This window comes from Calidris pugnax, unplaced genomic scaffold, assembly GCF_001431845.1.
Source record: "Calidris pugnax isolate Ruff unplaced genomic scaffold, ASM143184v1 scaffold68, whole genome shotgun sequence".
NCBI classification, from domain to species: domain Eukaryota; kingdom Metazoa; phylum Chordata; class Aves; order Charadriiformes; family Scolopacidae; genus Calidris; species Calidris pugnax.
Genome location: NW_015090921.1, coordinates 6,204,484 through 6,209,651, shown reverse-complemented (window position 1 = coordinate 6,209,651; position 5,168 = coordinate 6,204,484).

Below are 5,168 nucleotides of genomic sequence, written 5' to 3'. Positions count from 1 at the left end.
TAGCATTATATTAAAGTCTGAAATAAAAGTACAAACAAACAAAAAAACTTTGAAAAGTTTTTTTAAAAAATAAACAAAACTTCACAAACAGTACTCTTATCACTGCAAGAAAAAGAAACATTTGTTCTCAGGGAAAACCTGAGCTATGAGAAACTCAAGGGTGTGTAACAGAATAGTGTGTCTATACACATAAATATACATACATGTTTGTCTTCCCAAAATAAATGACAAGAGGATATACCAATATATATTATTGCACGATAATATCTCCTATTAGGAAGCCATGATGGGAAAGCCAACCAACTGAGAACCAATTTTCACACGAGAAGATAATATACAAAGAAGAAATAAAACTTGAATCCTGACTTTATTCCACTTCCTATCTCTTTACATCCCAATACAGAACATGTAATGAATCAGTAACAAATTTAGTAAAAAAATAGATCAGAACTGTTTCAGTTTACTACTTCAGTCATTAATAGTGTTTAACTTGTTTCAATCCTTAGCAATACTTGAGAGAAACTATAAAGAACTTAAAAATCAATTTTCAAAAACTAAATACTAAAAAAGAAAGCGTTATTCAATGTTTTGCTGTTGGCCTTTCAAGATGCCTTTAAAAAAACAACAAAAAACCTCCACTAAACACTTTGCCACCCCCTGCAAATTTAGCTTTTACCAGTTTTTAATGTCTTGATCAACACCAGCTGTCAATGCAACAAGAGGCATTCATGAAATATACTTGTACAGAAAGAGGACATTCTTTTTTGAGATGTAAATTTCAAAGAATAGGTGTACATCTTCCCTACCATATATAAACAAATTGTATTAATGCAGATCTGCTGATGAAGTGGCTGTCAGTTGCACCAAACATGAGAAAAAGCACCAGCACAGCCAGAAAAGCAAAGAATTAATTACCAAGATTTATCTCTGCATCCCCATTCGATCATTTGCTCCTGAATACCTGAATGTTGGCTGCATTCAAAATGCATACATTCACATTTTTCCCAGTGTGAAGAATATAACCTCCTCTCGTAACGTTCTGTGCTTTTTTCAGCCGCTAGAGTTGATGATCAGAGCACTCGAGAAGGGCTACAGTTGGAGACCATTCAGAAACAGAAGTTATGCAAAACGTTGTGAAGTGCTTATTGAGCAGCCTCTGGCTGGAAACACATGCCATTTGTGCCCTGGGAGCTGCTGTAGCTGCCAAGGAGCTTCCACGCGGAATGCAAGCTGCTGGTATGCAGCTACAAAAATTTAAATGATTACTTGAGCAACCACCTCCTTCAGGAACCTACATATCCCACGACAAGGATTTCTTGGTTTGAATGCTGAAATCACACTAAAGGGAAAACCTGATGAAAAGCACAAACCCCCAGCTGACAGATAGTTCTGTGCCACACTATTCCAATTATTAAGGAAGGTCCTAACGATGACGTTTCCTTGAATTAGCAGTACATCCCTCCTATTTACAAGTTGCTCAGTGACAAGTCTTCCATTTGGAGCTGACTCATGAGCCTTGGCTTGCCTGTGCCAGAATTTGCTGGCTTTTTGGACACATGTTGCAAAACCTCACCACTAGAGCTTCTGCCTCCCTCTCCCCTTTCTCCTGTTTCATAGGATGAACACTTAGAGAAAAACAGTTTATTTCTCCCTTTATGTCACTTGCAATACAGCTAACTACACTGGAGACAATATGAATATTTACTACATTTAATTTTAGCATAAACTGTCATTTATTGCAACCAATACTAAGATTTTATGCAATGCTTCAGAAAAAGAAAAAAAAATAATCAGTTTTTTTAAGAAAAGGTAAAACAACAAAACCAAATCAGCTCTTATCCCTAATACAAATCCCTTCAACATCCTCATTCAATCATGTGATCAGTAGGTTAAAAAAGTGGCTGCTAAATGTTTACCTGAGCTGGAGGGAAAACGAGGTAAGCTTCTTGAGTGGGAACTCCTCAAGAATTGCTAAGTGTATAGAAAACACAGCCACCTTTGGAAACAGAACCACAGGCTGGACAGACTCCCATTCTGATTCGTGGCAGTCATTCTTCTCTCCTCACATGCCCAACACCTGACACACACACACTCAGCTGCTGCAACCACCAAGGTGGCCATAGCCAAAGAAAGGCTGCAGGTCCTCACTCAGGAGCAACTCCAGGGACTGCGTGGCAGCTCGACAGAATAGTGTCATGGGAGGGATGCCAGGCTTGAAAACATCTCCTGCCGTTCTGCAGCTACCTCTTATGGGTGACAAGAACAGTGAAAATGCAAAAGCATAAATTAACATCTGGAACGAGCGTGTAGGCTCTCCAAAGGCTTGTACTGTGCTCCAGCCCTCCTGGTTTCCTACCACCGCTACTCCCATGCACCCGGATGGGTTAAAGGCTGGCAGGGCTACGCCTCCCTTCTGCTAATATGCACACAAATCTATGGCTATGACTAATTCCTCTGAGTACCACAGGACGACTCATGGACATTAAAGTTGCCTACTCCTTTGAATACAAGCCCGAAGAGTCCCGGCCTAAAACATTTTCTCCCACCACGTAGGCTGTGACAAGCAAAAGACTTGGCATAAGGAATGACTATATTGTATCACCACCACAAACAGTTCTGGTTTTCCCTAGAAGTAATTTTGACATTAAAACACCCGGGATAACATAGATCGACAAGTCAGTCAAGAGATGAAGAACAATTCAAAGAAAAATTTACAAATAGAACATTATAGTAGTGCACAGATTAACAAAGCTTTGCTTATTTTGTATTAAAATAAAATGCTTCAATAAACATACAGAAGGATCACTGTGAAAGTAGGTTTGTCAAGTGATAGGCCTAGTGCTGTGGTTAGTTAGCGACTTGCAAAAAAAAAAAAAACAACCAACCAATCAAATGTAAACTTCTTCAGCACATCACTACATTCTTCATTAACAAAGCTACATATATTTTACACGGAGCCTTTCGTTAACAGCCTGAGGAAACTGCCAGTAATAAGATGATCTGTGTGTTTAACTAAAATAATATGTTGAACACCAAGAAATTTTAAAGCAGCTTTCCATTTTTGTAGAACTTCCCATCACAACACTCAAAACACTTTACAAGTTTTCACAGCATTTATTAAGACATCAGCAATGACAGTTAAAGATAACATAAGGCCAATTTCTGAGTAGAAAATCTGAAATCTTTTGGATCTGATGTTTCATGAATTTTAAGTACTGATAAAAATTATATATAACCAGCATCTCTGAAAAACAGATCTTTGGTACCTTAAGTTGTATCCACCAGAACTTCGGTGTAATTTTGATGGCCTTTCAAAGCCCTAGTTAAAAGAATTGCTGTTACAGTGTCAGTGGCATACTCTCAATGCCTTGTTCTAGCCCTCAGCCAATGCTGCCTGCAAGATCACCAAGCAAGATGAAACTCTTCAACTAAAGTTGAAACAGTGTGTTCAAAACATTTGTCTAGTCCAGCACTCCCTTCACAGAATCACAGAATTGCAGGGACCTTTGGAAATCGTCAAGTCGAACCCCAAAGCAGGTTCACCTACAGCAGGCTGGACAGGAACTTACAGGTTTTTTTATGGCCTGCCACAGAAACTCTCCACAGTGCTCCTCTCCATTTCCAAGCAAGCTAACTGAAATGCAGTTGCTTATTTTAACACAGGTGTTTTTCTCACACAAACAATTAGACCAGAGCAAGAATTACACTAAACCTGCAGGACTGTTATCAAACCTGACTCATTTTCACCCGCTGCATAATCACTTTGGAAACATGAACCCACAGATTCAAAGAGCTTTCAATTTCTTCTGTGATTGCAGAGACAGAAACACTGGTGGTGTTTCTGCTGAGCATTTTGGGTTTATGACTTCTACAATCAGCCTCGCTCCACTTCCCCCCACCCCCATTTCTAATTCTTCGGTGAAGTCAAAGAGGAATGTGGAAATTCAATGCAGAATACCTTCTCTTTTTAGCATTTACAAGGCAAAACTAGGTTTTGTTCGGTGCAGAAATCTTGCACAATAGCCTGCGTATACGTATTCGTTCCAACAATGCTGTCCTATGCAATCACTCTGTAATTACACACAGTCATAAAGCTGCTGCTGTTGCTGCTTGGAACTGCAGTCTCGCCCTCTAAACAACCTAATATCAGTCTCTGCATTAGGACATTTCTTTTCTCTCTTCCCCTCCCTGAACTGCTTACCCCAGTACAGACAGCCCTTACACTGCACCCAAAACACGTAGTCAGGATGAAATTGAATTATTTGGGGTAGTATGAAAACGACGCTATCTATCTGTTTTAAAGAGGATGCCAGGTAAATCTCCGTTGACCAAAGATATTACTTTTTTAATTCTGCAGGCTGCAACCACACAAGACTTTACAAACCAAAAATAAATCCTGCTTACGCCTGTTAAAAAAACTGTAAGTATTATATAAGACACTCACATACGTGCGTGGGAGTATTGTCAGCTTTTACTGGCAAACTGCAAAGAAGCCGTCCTTTGCAGCTGATGCCAAGAGAAAGAGCTGCACATTTGAGAGCACGGGATTTTCAGAAATTATCTAATAAATTCCTCCCCACCCCGTCTCCCAATCCAGCACGTAAATCCCAGCAGAGAAATCCGGCCCTTGCACGCCCAGACTTCCCCGGGCACTACCCCGTGTTCCCCAGCAGCACCCAGAGCTGCCCCAGCTCCAGCACGCAGCGAGCAAAGAGAAAAGCCAACAAAATTTAATAATAATAATAAAAAAAAGCAAAACCAACCCAACCCCCAAGATACCATTTGGCGGGCAGCTCACCCGGGCACGGATACATCCTTAATGTGCTGCTGCAGCCAAGCAACGGCGAAGGAGCCCCTCCGGAGCCCTCCAACCGATTCCCGGTAAAGCAGGGGGACACGGATCAGCAGCCCAGCCTGGCCCCCCGCAGCGGGCGGGCCGGCAGCGCCTCTGCCCCGGCCCCGGTCCCGGTCCCGCGGGGCTGCGCGGCCCGGCCGCCCCCGTCACTTCCACAGCTACTTTTCCTCCTCATCCTGCACCCAGCACCCACGAGGAAAGCAATCCACCTCCCACAACACCCCCCCCCCAAAAAAAAAAACCCCACAAACAAACAAACAAAACCAAACAAAAAACAAAAACAACACACCCCAAAACACCACCCCCACACAAA